We start from the raw sequence: 10,287 nt of genomic DNA on the forward strand, positions 1-10,287 counted from the left end.
CCTCAATGAAAAATAGCTAAACAACACAAAACAAGACAATGGCATTTAAATAAATACAGGCCCTGCTTTTAAAAAAAATCTGGGTGTCACACTTTGTCTTAATGTTTCCTGTCATTTGGAAGTTTTGATGCATTTTAGTAAAATGCATGTGGTAAATTCTCAGAGTTATTAGACTACAGGTCCCACAACTCTTTAATCTTGTGAAGTAAAGTGAGTTATTAGCATGCAGCAAAGAAATAGGGTTTCTCCAGGATCAGCATGACATCAAAATTCATGCAGAGATAAAGATAACAACTGATATGACAACAAAGTCAGAAGATGGGAACATAAAAATCACACAAGTACGCTAATTAAATCGTTCATTCTTGCAGATACAGTTCAGTCTTCAGCTTCCATGTCCTATATAATGTCTTGTGTGTCCTTGGCAGGATTTCATCGGCAAACGTTAAAGTAAAGGACAGTGCATCACTTGAAGCTTTTTATCTCACTAGCAGCTACATATTCTGCTAAAGTCTAATAAATGTCCAAGTTCATGGGTGTTAGATCCCCATCACCCTCAGAAAGTTAATGTCAGAGGTTTATAAAGAGGTTCATCCATCTATTCTCACAGAAATGTTAGGATAAGATTTGGAATCCTCTCATCAGGTTTCTTTTTTCTGTTGATGTTGAGTCTGTTCTTTCACCTTTGTGTTTCTCTTTTTCCCTTCCTGCCGAGCCTTTACTACTTATAGCAATCTGTGACCAACATGCTTCACAGAAAGCAATTAAAGTAATCCTTTAACCTAGTGGAGAAAAATAAGGTGTATGCAAATAACATCAATTTCTAGGAGTAATTTTGTGTGTAATCACAGTGAATTTTTTGTATGTTATGGAATAAGAAAAGCCTAGCCCTGTCACTAACCCTTACCATTTTGGATGTCATGCAACAGCTATACCCTATCCTACCCTTATGTGTTAAATCTGGAATTTCAACTATGGGCCAGTAAGTAAAATTTGATGGAAGGACTGGATCAGCAGCAGATTAGACCCCATGGCTTTGGATAATACATATGGGAGCAAAGTTCAGCTGTCTGCATATTTTTAACCTTGCAGAACATGAAAAACTCAAGGAAGAGTCTTCAAAACTCAGTTATGTCTTATCACAATATGCTGTACATTTATCATAACTGGTTTGGCATGATCAGACTTGCAAGCTAGCTAATCTGTTATCCTATAAATCCCCAAAGCACTTAAACTCCACCAATAAATTCATTTCAGCCTCAGAGAAATCCTTTGGAATTACTGTTTTTTTTCCCTCTGCTGCACAGTTTTTATTGTGAAGAAAGACAGGAAGGGCAAAAGAATGAGGGGGCAATCGCAAGCTGCAAAGGTCCTGGCCCGGATTCAAACATGGTTACATGATACCTGCTTCAGCCAGCAGGATGATTAAAGAAATCTAAGACTTTAGTTGTGCCTCCTAGAAAGCTCTGCCACCTTCAAAATATAAGATCCAAATAAATCACAAACACAAGGAAAGAATAAAGCAGCACACTCCGTTTACTTTTATTCGCAGGTCAAACTCTTCCAGTGGCCCAAATATGAGCGTGTTTAGCTGAAATTTATGTGTCGAAATAAATTCCAGATTTGACCTTTGACACTGCATGCTGCTACGTCAGGTCAGACTCAGCTTTACAGCGAAAGGCAAAGTACACAAATAAACGAGCTAGTGTGGAAGTCATAAAGCAGATAAGAGCTGTGCTAATGCCAACTATGTGGTCAACTGGTGGGACTGCCTCAAAATGTGTGTGTGCATGTGTGGGGATATAAATCAGGTTACATGGGTACACTGGGTGGGAAGTTTGGGGCACCTTGTTTGGTTTTTGGGAACCAGTAGCAAGTCGTTATGACATAAATCTTTAAATGTAAGTGTAAAGATGTGATTGGGTAAGAAGGGATCATGCAACTAGGTATGAAGGTAGACCTTGAGATAACAAATAAAAGCCAATATAATGTTCTCTGAGGTAGAGGAAACACAACTTTGTTTGTGTAACTGTTAGCTTGCAAAGTACAGCAGCACAGCCCAGATCCCACAAATGATTAATTCGAGGTCGCCCTCCAAATTTGGCTTGATCTGGGGTCAGAAAGTGAGGTGTGTATGTGTGTGTTTAGGCCTGTGATACCTGTGTTTTGGGAGGGAATAGCAGCGTTAATGATAATGCTCCTTGTTGTTGTGCTAATGAGATACAGTTGGGATTGCTGCCACTTCAATTGCTTCACACACTCACCACACAGTTCTTACAATGAAACCCATTGACACGCCCCTAACTTAGAATGCACCGAGTTTGGAGGAGCTAACGTCCGTTTGCTTGGCCGAGCTGCTTCACTTTGAACACAGCACAGTTATTAGTGTCTCCCACAGAAGAAAGAGAATTTGTGGCAAAAGAATTGAGGACTGTTAAATTATAAATAAGACTGCCAGCAGTACACAGACCAAACATTTAAGCCACATGTATTCTATTTACACTAAAAGTCATTTAAAAGGAATTTAAGTTCTCTCTCGGTTGGCTGTTCTACAGTCAAAATTACAGTGGTTCAGGTCAAAATAAGAGGCACCATTTAGATTTTAATTGGAATATTTATTATGCTTATATGATTATTCCAACCATTTAAAATGTGCTATATAATTAGGTCAGGGATTGTGGATGTTATTTACAATACATGTGACCTTTGAGTTTGTGGGTCTTTTCCACTTCCACTACAATATCTGTGACCTGCAGTTTCCAAAGAAAGATATAATCTTTTGTAATTGTTATATTTTACGTACTGTCTTAAGCCAACTTGTATTTCTTCATACTTGAAAATTGAAGCATTAACGTCAGTATTTGGTATGACCACCATTATTCTTCAACACAGATTGAACTCTCTTAGGCAAACTTTCTAGCAGTTTTAGGGAATGGTCCTCTGGGGTTCTCCAAGGGCATACACAACATTTCTCTGGATGTTGGCTGCTTTTGTTCTGTTCTCTGTCAAAATGATCCCACACTGCATCTCTGTGCTTGTCCTGCTCTCAGCTCAGTGCTCAATACTGTTGACCATAATATTTTAGTACAGATTAGAGTATGCTGTAGTTATTAAAGATACTGTGCTGCAGGAGTTTGAATAATATTTAATAGATACAGTTTTGCTCATGTAAATGCAGAGTTCTCTTCACACACTTCGATTAATTATGGAGTTCCACAGGGTTATGTGCTAGCAACAACTCTGTTTACATTCATTAAAAGGCAAAGCATACATTTTCTATGCAGATGATACGCAACGCAAATCAAATGATACACGCCAATCAGTTAAACTGTAGGGATGTCTTAAGGACAAAGAACTGGATGACCTCTAATTTCCTATTTCTAAATTTAGGTAAACTGAACAATTTGCATTTAATTTTTAATTAGTGTATCTTTACTTCTGTCTTCCTCACCTCCTCAGCCGGTCACAGCAGATGGCTGCCCTTCCCTGAGCCTGGTTCTGCTGCAGGTTTCTTCCTGTTAAACAGGAGTTTTTCGTTCCCAATGTCACCAAATGCTTTCTCATAGGGGGGGTTTCTTTGTATTATTTTAGGGTCATTGTGGCCAAAAAGCTCAATATTTGTCGTGTGTAGACTCTGAAGCAGGGCTGCTTCCTCGTAGTCCCTCACAGTCCCTCACGATATAAAACTGGCTTCACTGTGGACAGTGGTGCTGGTGTTCCAGCAGTTTCCAGTTCATGGCAGGCTTGAGCCTTTGTTGTTCTTGGGTTGTTCTTGAACATCTTAACTAATTTCTCATCTGAGGGTGAGAGCTTGGGTCTCCTTCCAGACCTTGACAAAATGGCTTGTACTTACATACAATTGTTTGAACAGATGAACTTGGGATCTGCAGTTTTTTAGAAATGGCTCCAAGAGACCTTCCCCACTCATCTTAATCTACCGTTCTCCTTCTTAGATCTTTACTGAGTTCGTTGGACTTTCCCATTGTTCTGAGTATTGGTCAATACATTGAGTGCTTTCAAACAAACCCCCTTTATAATGAGAAAGAAAAACTGCCAGTTGTAGTCAATTATGATCACTAATGAGAATTTAATAGCCCTTGACATTGTCAAGTTAATTGACATTGTAAAACCTTCATCACCATTTATTAAAAGATTTAAGTGAGTGTATGTATGTATTGAGCCTGTATTTGAAAGGTTGTGTGCAGAGAAGACCCAAAATAAATTCAAACTTGTACACCCAATTCTTGTTTTTTAAAGTCATCAAAGATGTATGCTGTACAATCATTCTACCCTGGGAAAATAACAGCTCAAAGAAATCTTTAAAAGCCAAAATTAACAGGATATTCATGACCATATTGAGTACATGTAAAAATCTGACTACAATGCACGCATATCCTCTCAGGAGAACTTTGCACTTAGCATCATATTCAATTGTTTATGTCTACTTTAATTTCTAGACATGAACAAACGTTATGTAACAGATTACTCTGAGTTTTTAGTATGTGAATACTCATCAGCTGATAGAATCGGATACCTCAGATAAGGACTCCATCCCCCTACACAAGGAACCTGACCTTCCATACCACCTCTTTATCTGATGACATCAGTGATACAGCAGATCCCTCCCGACTCTCATGGAGCCTCCAGGTTCAGATAACTTTGATAGCCTGTTGCCTGAAGATGTTAATGGGGAATACCAGAGCTGGTTGGTGCCTGACAACTGATAACAGATTGGAAAGGAGGAGGGGCCATGTTGGGGTGAATGCTAATCACTTGGGTGAGGTTAAGTTAGGAGGGTGCATGCGTGTATGGAGGGAAAGTGAGGTGGAACAGAGGTCAGGAGGAATGTGCAAGGTGTGGCTGGTAGCTCATTAGGCTGTTTCAACCAAAAGAGACTCATCATAGGAACATCAGGTCCCATTTAGATTTAAATTTTGGACTGTTTAACTGATGCTTCCCGTAAAAACGACACTCTTAAAGAGATAGTTAACCTTAAAATCAAATTTACATATTTTCCCTTGCAGTGGCTTTTACCCATTTCAATTGTTTTGAGTGAAACGGTCAGCTTTAGAGATGAAAAATGTTTGCCTTCTTTTGAATATAACTGGGATTAGATGCCACTTACCAAAAAATACATTTCAAAAGGTCAGAAGAAATCATAGCATAGTTACCCAAGGAAAAGAAGAATCCACAAATTTTGTTGTGAGCATTTCTACAAAACGATACCCACCAAAAGCATCACAGTGATGAGACTTTACAGTGCCAAGATGTAAACATTAATGAGGTGTAATAATTGGTAGCTGCACGTTTCCTTCTACTACATGCCCCTTGAAAAACCATGTATTTGACTCTGGAGTGAACTGCCTCTTTAAGTTGAAAAGCATATCTTTTACTTCTAGGCCCTGCATTCAAATTAAAGGCTGGATCATAATTTCAGGTTAAAAGTTGCTGTTTTGAGGAAAAGTGGAGCAAGAAGCCAGAGGCAGAAGAAGTGTTGACTCAAAGGATAAAAAGATTCGCCCACATATCTGGTCACTGAAGGCTCAAACTATAAAGTGTTTACAGTGGAGAAAAACACACTGATGCTTTCTTTTCTTTTAGAACATTTCATAAGAACTTCTTCATATTTTGAAGTCTTTAAACTGTTGAAATGGCAAATTTTTTGACTTGTTTCATGATGGTAGTAGAGTGCTGTCATTCTGAAATCTCCCATAGGTGACTGCCATGTATCTTTTCTATTTGCTTTGTGTCTTCAAAAACAGCCTTGAATATAAAGCTAGAAACACAATAGATGTGAACCACATAGTGAGGATTTCTTTTTTCATTTCACATAGTCTTCAACTAAACAAAAGACTAAATCATACCGAACCGTCGGCTTGCGGCTTCAGTACAGGTCAGCTCCTCTCACTAACTCCCACACTCGTAGACTGCTGAAGCTTTCATTGTTGTGTATTTTTGTTAATCATTACCTGCGATGTTTGCAACACAATGGAACGAGCTGAGAATATGGGCTTTGTGATGCAGGGGGAACGTTGCTTCCAAAACACAGAGCTGAAAGGGAGACAGAGCAGAGAAGCAGAGAGGGAGGGAGGGAGAAGAGGGGAAGAAGAAGAAGAGAGTGGGCAAAGAGGAGAGCCTCTACAGCTTAATACATGCCATCTGACATATTGGTATTCTTTGCAGTTTAAACACATGCTTTGCATCAAAACTTTATGTTGAAAGGGAAGATTAAAAAGTTTATAAAGACACAAAGCTGTGTTGGTTTTGGTGAATCACATGTAGAGTGCTGTGCAAAGGTTTCGAGCCATTTCTCATTTCTTTATATTTTGTGTCCAAGGCGCCTGATGTTCTTGTAATGTTTTTAAGGCGTCATTGTGCAATACAGCACAGATATGAATAAATACAGAGATACTAAATTGATCCATTAGAAAATATTTTACATAGCGACTAGGGAAAGGCTAAGCTTAAAAAATTATTGTGGCTGTAGTTCTTAAAACAATAAGATGGACATTTATGCAGCTAAAAACAAATGAATATTCATGCTAATCTGTGCAATATATATGGTGGTCCGAGTGGAAGGTGACTAGGAATTCACACGTGGCTAAGTCTGAGGTTTCAAGTAAAAGTCATAGTGTGACTTACAATGTGAGAAACACAGTAATCTCATTACTTAAACACAACTGAATGTCTGAATCATCATATTTTAGGCATTTGATTTGCTGATTGTGAAAAAGATGTAATTTCTGAACAGATTTGAGCTTATTCAAACCAGTTTTCAGACTTTAGCTCAATATAAGTCTTTCTTTAATTAAAAAAAGAGTGACCAAAACAGCTGCAGTGGCATTAACCTCTTCACCTTATTCTTATTTGAAGCTCAATAGAAGGCTACTCAATGAAGAACTTTCCTCTTACTCCCCAGCCCCACACTACATACACCCAGCTGTTTACATGAAGATGGATATCAATGACAGCCACTGTTTTCCCTTGCTTCTTCTTCCTTTCTTCTTTGGTTCCCTAATCGCATCCAGCAGGGAACTTCTGCCCCCCCCCTCACACACACAGAAGGCTGAACCCTGCCTGAACCCCGCTGCTTTAATTAATCTCACTGACTTTGTTAATTATTTGTTTGGCTGGCTGACTGCCTCTCTCTTTCTCTGTGTGTGTGCGCGTCCCTCTTTGAAGTATTTGGGACGTATGCCACAGCTGAGAATAGCCTAACCCCGCCAGCCCAGCACTGATAACCTCGAGCAGAGGAGGATAGTTTCCACTTTTTCTTCCCTCTGCTCAGGGCCAGAATGAAACAATTCAATTCAAGCTGGGAATTTGACTTCATCTCAGGCTGCTCTGTACTGTCCTAGAGTGTTTTAATCTGAGAGGAAAGTTATTATAAAATATATTAATCTGGACCAAGAAGCTTATCTGATTCCAGAGTTTTCATGGATTGTTATTACTATGAGTGCACCAGCAAAAAGTCATAATCTGTAGTGCATCGATCATTGCACATAGAAGCGGCTCAGGGAGCAAGTCATATACTAATGTCACAAAAACACTGAGCATCAAATTAATATGAATGCTTCCTGTAGTCACACAGCACTTTATCCTGCACTTGGCCATGTGCACATCTGTGACTACAACAATTTTAGAATCACCACTTAATCCAAACTGCATGTCTTTGGGCTGTGGGAGGAAGCCAGAGCATCCGGAAAGAAACCACCAGGAGGACATAGAAACTCCCCACAGAAAGGCCCCATTAAAAGTCTCTTAAGTTTAACACACAAAAAAATCCTTCCAACGAGAAAATTAATTGCATTTAATCCAGCCTCACCCTCTGTTCCACCTTTTTTCACAAAGCGACGTGTTCAGCGTTACCTTAAGAGATGCATAAGTGGCAGCCTGTCACCTTATTCCCGCTCGTCACATCGCTGCTGGTTTCCCACCTTGGAGCCATCATGATGGATGTCAAGTGTCTCGGGGTGTTGTGATCTCACAGCATGTGTTATTCTCTTAGGTGTAAATTTTGGCACACTGCTAGTCAATCAGGTGACTGAAGAAGCTCATTAAAGACACTCTGTATTGTTCCTGTGTTAGAGCTCTCGTTCTCACATCAGGCTGCGACATCGTGAACTTTATAAACACACCGAGGCCTTGCTAACAAGAATACATCGGAAGGGAGGGGTTTCTTATTTAAAAATCATTCGTTGTGGAGGTTGTCTTGATCATTCTGCTCAAGCATTAGAAATATTAACTTCATCTAGCATACTCATTACTCCAGCATTTTAAGACCTCTAAAAGAAGGTTTCTGAAATCAAAGCTGTTTAAATGATTGCTTTAACAGTGTGAATGTTGCCTCACTATCAGGCTTCTTAGCAGCAATCAATCTACCGATAGTGACACGGAGAAGCAACTGCAGAAATTAATTGTTGGTGCAGTTTCTCTTTGTGTTAGGGACTATAGTGTAGTGGTTTACACATTCACCTAACAGGCAAAACATTGCTAGTCTGGTTCTGGGAGGAGGAGTCACAAATCCCTTGTGCATGAAGCAGGGAGAGCATAAAAATTTGCAAAATCAAACATCTGGATCGAGACCTTGTGAAGAAGGGAGCAACTGAATGTAGCATCTAGTCTTTGTATTCAGTTGAACTGATTTTTCTTTCAACATAAAGCATTGTAAGAAATATTTCCAAAGCGTCACCAAAGTTTTGTACAGTTCATACTGTGCACTAAGGACAATATCTGCTTAACGAATGAAAAGTATAATTAACTTTTTGAATGCTAAATTTTGCCAAGTCAAACTGATTGGTTGGTATTGTATAATACACAAACCCCTTTGGCACCTACTGTATCATATTTGTGCAAATTAATATATATATTTTATAAAATATTAATAAGTTAATGAGGAAATGTTTTATTTCTACTGCAGTACAATACTAACTACAAGCATGTCAAATCGGTAAAAACAAACAAACAAACAAATAAAAACACTTAGGACTGATTAAATTAATAAAATTAATTATTCAATATAAGCAATAAATCACACATAGGAAGTGCATTATTGAAAATTATATTTTAAGAACAACTCTCAAGTTATCACGAGTGATCACGTGTACGTGATTTAATGTTTGAAGAACTTCACATTTTCTGGCAATTTTTTCTTGGTGCAGGCTTTAAAGGATTAATGCATTAGCTTAAGCATAAGACTGCAGACCTCCGCCAATATTCCCTCCACATGAAGCGACATCTGGATCTGGAGAAGTTCAGACATGAAATGTCCAATTATATCCAGCATCCTGTATTCAAAGCCTGCTGGGCACCATAGCGTGATTGCTTCTAAGTTTTGTGCACTGAAAATATTTTTTATATAAGTCTTTTAACTTTTTGAATGAACTTAATAAACTGTTAACTTTCTTTTTTAATACTTTCAGCAGCTCCCTTATTTACTTGGGGTCACCACAGCAGGTAGTACCACGTGCATGATTTGGCCGATTTTTTACGCATGATGCAACGCCAAAGGGATCTTTCACTTGTTAGGCAACTATGTAAGCCACTACACTATGAAATTAAACTGCTAACCTAGTGGATGTCATTCTTACCATAATAACTCAAATTATTTGAGTTATTAATGCCTTCATCCTCTTCCAGCCCCAGCACAACGATATGAAATTATAGGCTAACATCTCCACACAGTACTGACGCAGAGCCAGTTCTGACTGGGTTACTAGAGATCCAACATTTCCCACATTTCCGTAGGAAGAAAATCGTGGTGAGCAAAAATGTCCGAGCTACATCTGCAAATCATCTGTGAAGTTCTTCCCTTCTCATTTCCACAACTTTGAGCCCATCAGTTTTATGGTGCCATGCTGGTGCTACTGGTAATTTCTGTACTTTTCCTTCCCGTCATCCGAAACAAACATCTTCCAAAAACCTTTATGAGGAACAAATGTGACACGCAGCACTTTAACATTTCCCTTCTGTAAATACATGTATTACAGCATTGCTAAAGGCTTGCACACACTATATATGGGTTACTTTATAAAGAGAAATATGCATGTGTGTGTGTGTGTGTGTATATATAAAGACATATTTTTGTGTAATTAATAGACTTGTGTGTTGTTACTGTTTGGCTGGCAACAGATGGATTACTGTCGCCCCAAACACACACAGTGTGATATACCCAGGATGTACGTGCAGAGACATGTTTGGTTAACCTCAACACTCGGGCTTGAGTGAACGCAGACCCCTGGCTGCTGTATTCTAGAGGAAATCCGGTAACGTGTTACATATGGGAGG

Source organism: Oreochromis niloticus, linkage group LG10, assembly GCF_001858045.2.
Source record: "Oreochromis niloticus isolate F11D_XX linkage group LG10, O_niloticus_UMD_NMBU, whole genome shotgun sequence".
Lineage (NCBI taxonomy): Eukaryota > Metazoa > Chordata > Actinopteri > Cichliformes > Cichlidae > Oreochromis > Oreochromis niloticus.